The 15,244-nt window shown below is 43.5% G+C and overlaps 1 protein-coding gene across 4 annotated transcripts in view; it reads right to left on the bottom strand.

Moving 5' to 3' along the window:
* The window catches only part of pnpla7b (patatin-like phospholipase domain containing 7b), a 354,731-nt gene that overhangs the window by 43,631 nt on the left and 295,856 nt on the right, over positions 1 to 15,244 (bottom strand). The window lies entirely within an intron of this gene.

The following is a 15,244-nucleotide window of genomic DNA, read 5'->3' on the forward strand; positions in this document are numbered from 1 at the left end:
TGAGGATGAAACATTAACAATGATCAATAACAGTGATTTTTGAGAAGATTTGTAGCTCAGGTTGATGATCAGTATGTAAGTTAGCTCGCTGAGCTGGAAGGTTTGTTTACAGATGTTTTGTCACCATACTAGGTAACATCATCAATAAGAGTTTCTGGTGAAACTTCATTAGAGACTCTCACTGATGATGTTACCTAGTATGGTGACGAAACATCTGAAAACAAACCTTTCAGCTCAGCGAGTTAACTTTCATACTGACCAATAATATAGTTGAGTGTGAAGTGAGTCAAGTACAGCTAAACAAGATTCACTCATTTAGGAACACTACTTTTATAGGTAGAACCAGCAGTCTTGCATTCAGTAACTGTGATAAATCCACCATCAGGGACAAACACACTAATTTATGCAAATAATAAAAGCAAAATAGTTTGGAAGCTGGGGATATTGGGCTCGAAACATTAATTTTGTTTTCCTCTCTCTGCAGAGTGAGTCTGTCCAGCACCAATTTATCTAACATGCTTAAAAATGTGAGAGATTCACAGTCAGTAAAGTTGGAATTCTAAGATAGAGAAGGAAAAATTGGAAATACATAGATAGCTAAAGAAGCAACTCTGATTTAAAACCAGTAAAAGGCCTACTCTGGAAATCCCCACCACATAAACCTGGCAGATACCCCAATGCTGTACTGAGGGCAGTGTCATCTTTCAGAGATGGTGGTTCTGAATCAAAATGTTCACGTTACATAGAAGATCCCATGGCACCACCTGAATGTGTTTTCTCACCAACGTCCTACTATCTATCACTGACACCATGAACAAGAAAAATCAAAGTTTCTGTTCATCGTCATCTCACTAACGCTCACTACATTTTGGTTCCCACAATTCCATTACAATAGTGACTTCACTTCAAAAGTTGTTTCATCTAAGACAGAAAAGTTTAGTATATATTGAGTTTGCAAAAGCCATGGTAGAAATACAATGGACTCAACTTCATACCCTTATACCCCAAATTAATGAATTTCAGGTTGACCATAATGTTGAACTGTTTTTCCACCGCCTCCATTTCTTCAGGCAGTCTCATTTCCCTGCCACCCACCCCTCTGCCCCCACCACGCCCCTCCATTCTACTGATCCCTTCACCCACCTCCCGGCCTCTTACATGCCCTCGATCTCTCCATTGAAAACTACAATCTTCGCGTCAGCTATCTCAGTTTCTCTGCTCTCCTCACCTAGTCTGTCTCGTTCTGAAATTTTTTTTTAGAAACCCTACAGTGTGGAAAGAGACCCTTCGGCCCAACATGTCCACATCGACTCTCTGAAGAGTAACCCACCCAGACCCATTTCCCTATCCTATTATCCTACATTTACCCCTGACTAATGCACCTAGCCCACACATCCTTGAACACTATGGGCAATTTAGTGTGGCCAATTCATCCTACCTGTACATCTTTGAATTGTGGGAGGAAACCTATGCAGACAGATCAATGCACCAGACTACATGGAACTGCCTTTGCCAGTCGGTTTGATAACCAACTGTGCAAACGCCACACAGACAGTTGCCCAAGGCTGCTGCACTTCCCTCTCCCAGGTTCAACCCTAACTTGGTTATCAAACCGACTGGCAAAGGCAGTTCCATGTAGTCTGGTGCATTGATCTGTACCTTGCAGAGGCTCAACACCAGCTCTTGGAGACGTCTTCCCCCAATCCACGACCCCCATATCTGAACATCAAGCCATTGTTGCTAGGGGTATCACCAACCTCATTACCTCTGGAGATCTTCCACCCCCCCCCCCCCCCTCACTGCCTCCAACCTAGTAGTCTCCCAAGCTCAGACAGCCGCTTCCACCTCCTTCCCAAAATCCACAAACTAGACTGCCCCGATAGGCCCATTGTATCAGCCTGTTCCTGTCCCACTGAGCTTATTTCCTCCTACCTTGACTCCATCCTCTCTCCACTTATCCAGACCCTGCCCACCTACATCCGCGATTCCTCTGATACCCTCCACCACACGGATAATGTCCAGTTCGCTGGCCTCACTGCGTCCTGTTCACCACGGATGTCCAATCCCTCTCTCCCTCCATTCCTCAACTGGACGGTCTGAGAGCTCTCGGCTTCTTCCTCGACCAAAGGCCTAAACAATCCCTAACCACCTTCACTCTCCTCTGCCTGGATGAACTTGTTCTTTCACTGAACAATTTCTCCTTTAATTCATCTCACACCTGCCAAGTCAAAGGAGCACCCACATGGGTCCCAGTTATGCCCTGCCTCTTTATGGGGTCTGTAGAACAATCCTTGTTCCAGACCTAAACTGACCCCTTCCCGCTTTTGTCGATACATCAACGGCGACTTCAGTGCAGCTTCATGCTCCCGCCAGAACCTTGACAAATTTGTTCACTTTGCCTCAAATTTTCACCACTATAATTTTTGCGTCATCCATTTTCAGCACTTCCCTTCCTTTCCTTGACCTCTGTCTCTATTTCGGGGAATAAACTGTCCATTGTTATCCACTACAAAGCCATTGACTCCCATAGCTTCCTTCACTACAGTTCTTCACACCCCACGTTCTGCAAGGACCCATCCCAAACTCCCAGTTCCTTTTCCCAAGTCAGATCTCTTCTAATGATGCAACCTTCCAAAAACATGCTGCTAAGATGGCTTACTTCTTCCATTTCCTTGGTTTCCCACCCACTGTGGTTGACAGGGCCCTCAACCGCATCCGACCTATCACCTGTGCTTCTGCCTTTGCCTCTTCCCCTCACTCACTGTGTGAGCGGGTCCCACTTGACCTCACTTTACCAACCTCCGCAAAGGATCATTCTCCAGACAACTCCAGCAGAACACTACCACCAAACACAGCTTGCTCTCACTCCCCCGCCACCATTTCACAGGGATCACTCCCTTCAGGACACACAAGTTAATCCATGACCACCAACATCAACGCTCCTTCCTATAGCACCTTCCCCTGTAACCGCAGAAGAATCGACACCTGGCCCTTCACCTCCTCCCTGCCCACCTTCCAAGGGCCTAAACAGTCTTTCCAGGTGAAGCAGCATTTCACCTGTACCTCCTCCAATCTTGTGTGTGGTATTCACTGCACCCAGCGTTGCTTATATATTGGAGAAACCAAACGCAGACAGGGTGACTTGCTTTGCAGAACAGCTCTGGTCCATGTGCAAGCGTGATCTCAACCATCCCGTCGCTGGTCATTTTAACACAGCGCCCTGCTTGTATGCCTACTTATCTGTCCTTGCTATTGACAATGCTCCAGTGAATCACAGCGCAAACTGGAGGAACATCTCACCTTCAGACTCGGCACTTTAAGTTCAATACCTTCAAATTGTGTACCACTTCCTATTCCTTCCCTTGCTTTCAGCGTTACTTGTTACATTCTCTGTCACCATGTCCTCGCAGCCCTTCCCCCACCCCAGTGGGTCTGTTTTTTTCTTTCAAGTCTGACAGTTAGACACCCCATTGCTCTGCCATTCTCATATTCCAATCTTTTAATCTGAACTATCAACACCTTTTCTCCCCCAGCACTCTACATCCACGACCCCTCTGCTTCCCCCTTCCCCCCCCTCACCACTGTAGCATAAATGCTGCCCCCTCCACACTTCACTTCAGCTCTGAAGAGTCATCTAGACTTGAAACGTTAGTTTGTTCTCTCTGCATGGAGGCTGTCTGACTCACTGTGATCTCCAGCATTTGTTGTTTTCAGTACAGATTCCAGCAGTTATTTCTCCAATGTAGGAGCAAATTAAAGTCTTTTGTTGTAATGAATTAAAATGTTAACAATCTTGCAGCTATCAGCTGGCCTGAAGCTTCAACAATTCACTTTTATATTGGTGAGGCCTCTTCTGGAATACTGGATCCAGTTCTGGTCGCCCAGTTATAGGGAGATTATCATTAAGCTCGAGAGACTTCAGAAAAGATTTATCAGGTTGTTGCTGGTTATGGAAGGCTTCGTTGTAAAGAAAGGCTGGATAGTCTGGGACTTTTCTCACTGGAGCTTAGGAGTCATAGAGATGTGCAGCATGGAAACATACCCTTCGGTCCAACTCATCCACGCGGCCAGATATCTCAACTTAATGGATAGAAGATAGATAAATAGAATCCCTACAGTGTGGACACAGGCTATTTGGCCCAGCAAGCCCAGGTCAATCTGCCAGACAGTATCCCAACCAGACCCATTTCCCCTACTACTAATTTCCCTGACTAATGCACCTAAACTACACATCCCTGAACATTATGGATAGTCAGCATGGCCAATTCACCTAACACATCTTTGGACTGTGGGAGGAAACTGGAGCTCCCGGGGAAAACCTACAAAGACACAGGGAGAATGTGCAAACTCCACACAGACGGTCACCTGAGGCTGGAATCAAACCTGGATCCCTGACGCTGTGAGGCAGCAGTGCTAACCACTGAACCACCGTGCTGCCCATTTGGCTCATATTCCTCTAAACCCTTCCTATTCATAAACTCACCCATGTGTCTTTTAAATGTTGTAACTATACAAGCCACCACCACTTCCTCTGGCAGCTCATTCCATACACGTGCCACATTCTCCGTGAAAAGGTTGCCCCTTACGTCCCTTATAAATTTTTCCCCTCTCACCCTAAACCTGTTACGAAGATGTGGGTATACCTTTAAGAGAGTTAAAAGCAGCAGAACAACTGGACCCAGCACCAATTGTACTCAAAAATGGTAACAATGTAATCCGGGGTCAAACCACTCAATTAGTTCATTGCTTGGAGATAAAAATAAATTCGAATTTGGCCAATCAGTTTAAATTATACCTGAAACATACCAAACTCAAGTTTGAATCAAGTATATTGACAATCTTAAAAGCCAATGACACAATCCGATGCTCTGGAGTATAAGACCGGGGAAAATTGAACAGTTGGAAGGAGATCTACAGCGTGCTAGCATGTAAGAGACGGCTTGAAAACATATCTCTCTTAAAAGTCCCTTTTCGATCAGTAACCTGTAACGCAGAAATTCCTAACAAGGAGAAAAGAAGAAACAGGAAGATCCGAAAACAACAACCTATAGCTGCCTGGTTTTGAGATAAAAAGTGTTGTTTTGTAAATTTTAATTGGAGTTTTATCGGACCAGTATTGTAGAATAGGTTAGGGAAAGAAATTGTAAATAGTGGTTAGTTAATTATTCTCTGCTATACTTTAAGAAATAAAGTTGTTAATTTTTACTTTAAACAGTTCTTGGTCACTTGATTTTTACAGGTTAAATCTTTTCTGTTTTGCTGATTTTAAATTAAGCAGGAGGGTTTACCCCGTGTCATAACAAACCTACGTGCTCTAGTTTTGGACTCACCCACCCCAGGGAAAATACCTTGTCTATTTACCCTGTCCATCTCCCTCATGATTTTATAGACCTCCATAAGGTCACCCCTCAGCCTCCGACGCTCCAGGGAAAACAGCCCCAGCCTGTTCAGCCTCTCCCTGTAGTTCAAATCCTCCAACCCTGGCAACATCCTTGTAAACCTTTTCTGAACTCTTTCAAGTTTCACAACATCCTTCCAATAGGAGTGAGACAGGATTGCACGTAATATTCCAAAAGTGGCTAAACCACTGTCCTGTACAGCTGAAAGATGACCTCTCAACTCCTATACTCAATGCTCTGACCAATAAAGGAAAGTATATCAAACACCTTCACTATCCTACCTACCTGCAACTCTACTTTCAAGGAACTATGAATCTGCATTCCGAGATCTTCTTGTTCAGCAACACTCTCCAGGACCTTACCATTAAGTGTATAAGTCCTGCTCTGATTTGCCTTACCCTAATCCAGCACCTCACATTTACCTAAATTAAACTCCATCTGCCACTCCTCAGCCCACTGGCCCATCTGTTCCAGATCCCGTTGTACTCGGAGGTAACCTTCCTCACTGTCCACTAGACCTCCAATTTTGGTGTCATCTGCCCCATCTTCTGTGGTTCCACACATTGGCTGCCTTGTTGATCTTTGAGGGGCCATATTCTCTCCAAAAGGTTACCCTTTTGTCTTTAATGTATTTATAGAATCCCTTTGGATTCTCCTTAACCCTATTTGCCAAAGCTATCTCATGTCCCCTTTTTGCCCTCCTGATTTCCCTCTTAAGTATACCCCTACTGTCTTTGTACTCTTCCGAGGATCCACTCAACCTCTGCTGTCTGTACCTGACATATGCTTCTTTCTTTTTCTTAACCAAAACCTCAATTACTCTAGTCATCCAACATTCCCTGCATCTACCAGCCTTTCCTTTCACCCCGACAGGAATATACGGTCTCTGGTCTCTCGTTATCTCATTTTTGAAGGATTCCCATTTTCCAGCCATCCCTCTACCTGCGAACATCTACCCCCAATCAGCTTTTGAAATTTCTTGGCTAATACTGTCAAAATTAGCCTTCCTCCGACTTAGAACTTCAACTTTTAAATCAGGTTCATCCTTTTCCATCACTATTTTAATAGAATTATGGTAGCTGGCCCCAAAGTGCTCCCCCACTGACACCTCAATCACCTGCCTTGCCTTATTTCCCGAGAGTAGGTCGAGATTTGCACCTGGTCTAGTAGGTACATCCACATACTAACACAAAATTTTTTTGGGCACTGTTCACTGAGCTGGAAATTTTTGTTGCAAACGTTTCGTCCCCTGTCTAGGTGACATCCTCAGTGCTTGGGAGCCTCCTGTGAAATGCTTCTGTGGTGTTTCCTCCGGCATTTATAGTGGCCTGTCCCTGCCGCTTCCAGTTGTCAGTTTCAGCTGTCCGCTGTAGTGGCCGGTATATTGGGTCCAGGTCGATGTGTTTGTTGATGGAGTTTGTGGATGAGTGCCATGCTTCTAGGAATTCCCTGGCTGTTCTTTGTTTGGCTTGCCCTATAATGGTAGTGTTGTCCCAGTCGAATTCATGTTGCTTGTTGTCTGCGTGTGTGGCTACTAAGGATAGCTGGTCGTGGCGTTTCGTGGCTAGTTGATGTTCATGGATGCGGATCGTTAGCTGTCTTCCTGTTTGTCCTATATAGTGTTTTGTGCAGTCCTTGCATGGGATTTTGTACACTACATTAGTTTTGCTCATGCTGGGTATCGGGTCCTTCGTTCTGATGAGTTGTTGTCTGAGGGTGGCTGTTGGTTTGTGTGCTGTTATAAGTCCTAGTGGTCGTAGTAGTCTGGCTGTCAGTTCTGAAAAGCTCCTGATGTATGGTAGTGTGGCTAGTCCTTTGGGTTGCGGCATGTCCTCGTTCCGTTGTCTTTCTCTTAGGCATCTGTTGATGAAATTGCGTGGGTATCCGATTTTGGCGAATACCTTGTACAGGTGTTCCTCTTCCTCTTTTCGCAGTTCTGGTGTGCTGCAGTGTGTTGTGGCCCTTTTGAATAGTGTCTTGATGCAACTTCGTTTGTGTGTGTTGGGGTGGTTGCTTTCATAGTTCAGGATTTGGTCTGTGTGTGTGGCTTTCCTGTATACCTTTGTGGTGAATTCTCCATTCGGTGTTCTCTGTACCATCACGTCTAGGAATGGGAGTTGGTTATCTTTTTCTTCTTCTCTTGTGAATCGGATTCCTGTGAGTGTGGCGTTGATGATCTAGTGTGTTTTCTCTATTTCTGTGTTTATTCGACTGGGACATCACTACCATTATAGGGCAAGCCAAACAAAGAACAGCCAGGGAATTCCTAGAAGCATGGCACTCATCCACAAACTCCATCAACAAACACATAGACCTGGACCCAATATACCGGCCACTACAGCAGACAGCTGAAACTGACAACCGGAAGCGGCAGGGACAGGCCACTATAAATGCCGGAGGAAACACCACAGAAGCGCTTCACAGGAGGCTCCCAAGCACTGATGATGTCACCTAGACAGGGGACGAAACGTTTGCAACAAAAATTTCCAGCTCGGTGAACAGAACCACAACAACGAGCACCCGAGCTACAAATCTTCACCCAAACCTTAACACTGTGGCAGTCCCTGTCTATATTTGGAAAGAAATCACCTTACAAATTTGTTTCTCAATTTCCCACTGACTGTTGGGGGGGCGGGGGGGAGAGAAGGTCTATAATACAATCCCACTAAGGTGATCATCCTTTTCTTGTTTCTCAGTTCCACCCAAATAGCTTCTCTGAATGCATTCCCAGGAATATCTTCCGAGTACAGCCGTAATGCTATCCCTTATCAAAAACACCAGCCCCCCCCCCTCTCCCCTTTCTTTCCTTCCTATAGCATTTGTATCCTGGAACATTAAACTGCCAGTTCTGTCCATCCCTGAGCCATGTCTCCATAACTGCTATGATATCCCAGTCCCATGTTCCTAACCATGCTGTGAGTTCATCTGCCTTCCCTGTTAAGCCTCATGCATTGAAATAAATGCTGTTTAATTTATCAGTCCTACCTTGTTCTCTGCTTCCCTGCCCTGACTGTTCCGGTCTCAGATTGATCGCTTTCCTCGCTATTTCCCTGGGATTCCCCCCCCCCTTACTAATTTAAATACTCCTGAGCAGCTCTATCTAGCTTCCAATCAGTATATTAGTCCCCTTCCAATTCAGATGTAACCTCTCCTTCCTATACAGGTCACTTCTACACCAAATGAGATTCCAATGATCCAAAATATTTGAACCCTTCTTTCCTGCACCAGCTCTTCAGCCATGCATTCATCTGCTCTATCCTCCTATTCCTACCCTCACTAGCTTGTAGTACCAGGAGTAATCCAGATATTACTACCCTCGAGGACCTCCTTTTTAAATTCCTGCCTAACTTTCTATATTCTCCCTTCAGAGTTTCCCTTTTTCCTTCCTATGTCATTAGGACCTCCTGCTGGTCCCTCTCCACTTTGAGAATATTCTGCACTCTCTCCGACATACTCTTGATCCTGGCACCAGGGACGCAACACACCATTCTGACTTCTCGCTGCTGGTCACAGAAAAATCTGTTCGCTTGGAACCTGACATACCCCTCAATACATTAGAGCCATTCTCAGTACCAGAAACTTGGCTGCACACACTACATTCCCCTGAGAGTCCATCACTACCTACTTTTTCCAAAACAGCATAATTTTTTGAGATGTTGATGGCTACAGGAGACTCCTGCACTACCTGCCTCTCCTCTCCTATCTTTCCTGGAGGTAACCCATCTATCTGACTGTATCTGTGGCATTGCTCCCTTCCTATAACTGCCATCTATCAGACCCCCTAGCTTCTGTATATTCCTTGTTGCCTCTAACTGCCGCTCCAATTGATCCATGCAATGTGACAAGATTTGCAACCGAAGACACTTCCTGCAGACGTAATCATCAGTACCAAGGAAACTCTCCCTTATTTCCTACATCTGACAGGAAGAGCACATCACTCCACTGAAGGCCATCTTTGCTCCTTCACAATCTACTAACCCAGAAAATTGCCCAGTCTTACAGCTCTAAAAACACTGCTCCAGGCTAACTTAGTACGTATGCTTTATATTTTTAAAATTTAATCAAGAGACAGATCTCAATAAAACATATAATCAAGGAAGAACCCACTCTACTCACTCTTGTAGATTTAGAGCAAGGTTATACTTAAAAACTATGCACTTATCTGCTCCTGTGCTGTGAGCTCTCTCACACAGATTCCTCCAAGGTCAGCTGTGAATTTCATTGTTTGTTAATTTTTCCTTGACACATTCAGATAGCCAGAGATACTTGAACTCAAACAGCAAAGGCAGTAACTGTGCAGATTCACTGCTGTGTCAGACAGTAGTGTCAGTTTCTTTCTCTGATCATGTGGTCACTGCCTTTGTCTGTCTTCCTCCTTTTTAAAGTGCCGTTGTTTTGTTCTTTCTCCCCATCCCCCCAAACGTTCCAAAACAATGCAACATCATATAAAACAGTAATTACTGCTCCTAGAATTCAAGGAACTCACCTCCAGCACCTAAAATACCTAAAAAAAAGGAGCAGCTCTTGGTCACAATTTTTTTCCCATCGTCCATCTTGGATCACCGGGAGGTTGAGAGGTGACCTTATAGACGATTATAAAATTATGAAGGGTATAGATAGGGTTAATGGTGGGTGTCTTTTCTCAGGGTGGGGATTTCAAAACTCGGGAGCATATTTTTCAGGTGAGCAGAAAAAGACTTGCAAAAGACATTGGGGAAAATTTTTTATACAAAGGGTGGTCAGCATGTGGGATTTATTTCCTGAGGAATTGGTGGATGTGGGAACAATTACGGCATTTAAAAGACATTTAGATAAATATATTAATAGGAAAGATTTAGACCAGGAGCAGGCAAGTGGGGTTAATTTAGTTCGGGATTATGTTCGGCATGGACTGATTGGAATGAAGGGTTTGTTTCTGTGCTGTATGACTCTATGGTACACAATTTAATCTGGTCTGAACATTTCAAATAAATCCATGGAGAACGGGGAACACTAGAGTAGGACAACAGTGTCTCACGCCAACTCGGGGGATAGCTGATGGCTCACCATACTATACTACCCATAAATTTAATATGGTGTTTAGCCTTACTGTGGAGGTTGGTCCGAAAGAAAGGGCTGGATTTTCTGGGGAGTGGTGATCTCACACAGTTTGCTGCACCAGGTCATCTTTTACAATGAACAAGTGAGCTCTGCATTTCTGAGAGAAGGCTTACCTCAGGGCTACCTCAGCAATGAAGAGCAGTACGTCAATTCCGACAATTCATTTGCTCTACGATGGGCATTTCACAGGAAAAATCCTATTTGTGCTGGAATAATGTTCATCTGACTATCAAGTCAATAAGTCAACTCAAATTTGGAATTGCAAGTGACATCCCAGCACCCAGTTCAGGAAAAGACATCCTGGACCCCAGTTAGGAAGTGCATATGTGTAGGTGAATGATAGTTAGGTCCAAGACCAGTTCAGCTTTTGCACCCCTCATGGGAGCAGCCCACACATACACCCAAGCCTGGCCTACATGGGAGCCAGCCAGGCAGGTTAAACCTCAGAGGATTCAGAACCATGTCAAGAATCAACAACCCTGGCAAAGAAATGAAGAAGGGAGATGATTGCAAACAAGTAAGCAGATGCTGCAGTAACAAAAGCTCCTGGAATAACCATTTGTAGTTTCATAAGTCACCCTAGGTCGTGAGGAGGGAAAAGAAACACTATTTATCAGAGTATGGCTCAAAAGTGAGAATGAAATACAATTTCCTGACAAACTGCCTGCACCACAGGAAGCTGGACATGTTGCTTCTAAACTAAGTTGGATCTATGTTCATGCATTTCCCCAGAGAAACAATTAAAAAGTTCCAAAATGTTCAACCAGTACTCATGTAGAAATTGAGCTTCTGCCCTGTTCATTCAACACCTTTATCTCTTCCCAGCAACCACTTTAGTCTACCTACAGCAGTGTGACTGCAGGCTCTTGTCGGTTAGTCTGATTTACTTGTGAAAGGTAATTACTGTCTGCCTGTTGATTGCAAATTACTTTGCCATTTTGGGTAATCATTATAAAAATACATGTGCTGTGCTGATGAGTTTAAATGGCTAAAGAATGTCAATATTGCAAAGTACAGGATAGTTCATTTTGCTTGATGAAGTAAGGAGGACACCAAGTCCTTGGAAGGTCATAAAATAAATGAAGTAAGAACAGCCAAAAACCTGGGAATGTAGATAAATGATTCTGCATAAAACATCAAGATAAGGAGACGAGGTCATAAACTGAGAATGCCAGATGGGGACAGATTGTTGCTGTTTCTCTATTCAAATCATTGCACCTTCCTAAATTAAGCTTGATCTAAACTGGCGACTCCTCATCTAGCAAGAATTCTTGGCCTCTACAACGTGACCCTTCATTACTCTATATTAATATTATAGCAGTGAAGGGAAATAGAAGGCACTTTAAACAACCTATAAAATAAACATCAACAATAATTGCTGTTTCACATCTGTGCTCACGAGGCAATACCTCAATGAAATAATTTAAAATGTCTACAATGGGGAATTCCTCATCATAAACTGCATCCAAGGTAGTTGCTTTCTGTTTCAATTAGTTTTTACAAAGACATTTTTACTTAGTTGCTCCATGGTACTTTGTGTAGCAACACTCGCTAAAACATTAGAGCTACACTGCGGACTTGGCATCAACGTTGCCCTGTTGATTGTACATGTTAAGGTTAGTTTATTCACTGCTCCTCTCCCGTCACTACAATTGAACACTTCACAGAGCACAGAGGAATATGAAGATATGATGAGTGAGTCATTCTCAGAGGTGCTTTCTTTAACGCAGTACATAGCCTCAGATTGGCATCTCGCATTGATATAACAAACATGTTCGAAAAATTGAGAGGGAATGTGATGAAGCCACATTCAAATTAAGCCAAGTTAAAACTGAAAACGCTGGAGAAACTCAGCAGGTCAGGCAACACCAATGCAGAGAGAAAGAGAGTTAACATTTCAAGTGGAAACTGTTGGGAAATTAACAGATGTTGAATTTGCAGAGCGGGAAAAGCACAAAAGGAAATGTCTACAATACAGTGAAAGACAGGGGACATCAAATGACAAAAGAGTTGGATGTGCAGTGCAATAAGAAAAAAAAGTGTGTCCTGAGGAAGTGTGAACAATGGGAATAATTTACAACCAACAGTAAGAAAATGAGGATAACAAGTTTAAAACTGAGTCGAGTGTGTGGTGCTGGAAAAGTTTGTCGCGTTTGTGGGCAGCACGGTGGCACAGTGGTTAGCACTGTTGCCTCACAGCGCCAGAGACCCGGGTTCAATTCCCGCCTCAGGCGACTGACTGTGTGGAGTTTGCACATTCTCCCCGTGTCTGCGTGGGTTTCCTTCGGGTGCTCCGGTTTCCTCCCACAGTCCAAAGATGTGCAGGTCAGGTGAATTGGCCATGCTAAATTGCCCGTAGTGTTAGGTGTAGGGGTATGGGTGGGTTGCGCTTTGGCGGGTCGGTGTGGACTTGTTGGGCCGAAGGGCCTGTTTCCTCACTGTAATGTAATGTAATCTAATCTAATCAAATCATAGCAGATCAAGGAGCAGGAGAGCAAAACCCTTCATTAGGAACGGGGCTCTGATCTCCAGCATCTGCAGTCCTCACTTTCTCCAAGTTCAAAACTGACAAAGAAAGCAAAACAATCAAGGCAGAGATTACAGATTGAAATTACTGAACTCAATAACATTGAGACCAGATGGGAAAACACCATTGAGGTTCACAGTAACACTCCAGGAGGCTGTATACAGAGAGGTGTGCAGGAGAACTACGCGTAGAATTACAATTGCCAGAAAGTCTGGTTCTGAACGAAGAACCAGATTAGCTGCAAAATGGTAACCATTTAAATGATTCAAAACTTCTACTGCATTCTCAAAGAGTCAGCAGAAAGCAATAACTTCCAGTCCATTTGCTTCCTCACATTCAAAGCGAATGACCAAAGCAAAGTGAATTCTCACAGGCATAACAACCAGAAGCACCAGATGTTCATTATTGTGTGTCTTGGGCTTTCAATTCACTTTTCGACTGACAAACATCTGCCAAAAAAAACCCTGAGATGCTGGCTAACAATAGAGGGTCAAGGAAAGGTGATGCAGATAAAATTCTGACTCAACACAACCTTTCCTTTGGTGGATTAACCAACAGTGGAAAATATCAGCATCACTGAGTGCTATGGAACTTTCTTTTAATATTTTAGCTATGGTGGAAATCAAAATTGGACAATTATCTCAGTGAAGAACTGAAAATTCACAAGGCTCAAGCGAGAGATTACAATAAAACTATGCTCACCAGATAATCGGAAATCCCAGAGAATCAGCTGGACTGGAGGCAGAGCTTGGAAGTTTATTTTAAAGACATTAGTAACACTGTTTGATTCTCTTCTCTGGAAGGTAGAAGAAAGTACAGCAAACTTTGTTTTAACCTGACACCTTATGAGCCAGCAGACTCGATGTATCAGCAAAAATTATATAACTGAAATACCAGACGTTTACAATGTTACTGTCATCGCTGGGAAGTTGGAGTAGTCACCTGACGGTGCGAGTGAGAAGGCTCTCTGCCAGTAAGTTTTATTTAAGGCAAAGTTACATTATTATTTAAGTGATTTATGGGGAAATGAAGTAAAACACTGATGTATATTCCCTCTGAATTACGTTCTATTTCTTAGTTTTTACACTGAAGTGATCCACCTAATCATCAACCAGAATATTTGACCAAACGGGACACTGCTGGTCCACAAGGTACCAGCTAATAAAAGATTTACTGTACTTAGTAATTCTGAAAGTAGGGGTTCAATAGGTGATGATATTGGAGGATGGCCCATAATTATTCGATCACAGACATGGTGTTTGGCTGTAATAGTTGGGCTGGCGAGAATGTCATGTCGCACTCCTGACATTGCTATGTAGTTATTTTCGACACTGTGTACAGACTCCTTTGTTCTCTACATATTTAACATCTGCATGAAACAAGGCTATTAATTATTAAAACTAAAATGGAAGATGCTGGAAATATACAATAGGCCTGTCAGTTTCTGGAATGAGAAGCATTCTTGGTGTGCAACAATGCCTTGAATATTTTGTTCAGAGTTTACCGTCAAAATGTTAACCCAATATTTAAGATGCTGACAACACCATTGGTGTGAAAATAGAAATGGAAGGCTAAGTAAACATGCAGAAACATGTTGGACTCCTATTATTAGACACCCTGGAGATATTCTGTTCTATTGAAGTGAGTATGGGAGAATACTCATCTGGGCAGCAGCACGCACCCCAACTCAATTTCACCTCAGAATGTTTCTCAATCGTCTGCTGTCTGCAGTTCAGAAATTCAACATTTGCATGCTTTCGTCCTCCTCCAGCTTGGATGCTTCTGAGGAATCCTTCACATGAGGAAAGATAACAGGAAAGAGTGAACACTAAGTTGCACTCAGGCACCGGCCACCGGCCAACACTCAGGGACTAAGCTGTAAAGAACGTTTGGAACGAGCTCACTTGTCACTTGCATGACACCGAGTTTACTGCAGTCAATCCTCCAGTTATAACAAAAGGAAATCCTTTTCTGAGGAAAATTATCACTGAGAAGTAATTTACTTGTTCTTCAAATCCTTGAAGAAATTCTTGAATCCTGATTTGAAAGCAATTCGACTATGCATGCCGGCTAACTGCTGGATATATTAGCTGCACCTTAAATTTCTTTGAAGGCCCTCTTACACCATCCAGTTCTAAAACATAAAGGATATAATTATATTGTAAGCAGTTAAGAGGAGGTTCACTCACCTCATTTCTGAGATGAAGGCCTTATTTTG

Source organism: Chiloscyllium plagiosum, unplaced genomic scaffold, assembly GCF_037043375.1.
Source record: "Chiloscyllium plagiosum isolate Xiang-an unplaced genomic scaffold, Cpla_swu_hap1 HiC_scaffold_21, whole genome shotgun sequence".
Classification (NCBI taxonomy): domain Eukaryota; kingdom Metazoa; phylum Chordata; class Chondrichthyes; order Orectolobiformes; family Hemiscylliidae; genus Chiloscyllium; species Chiloscyllium plagiosum.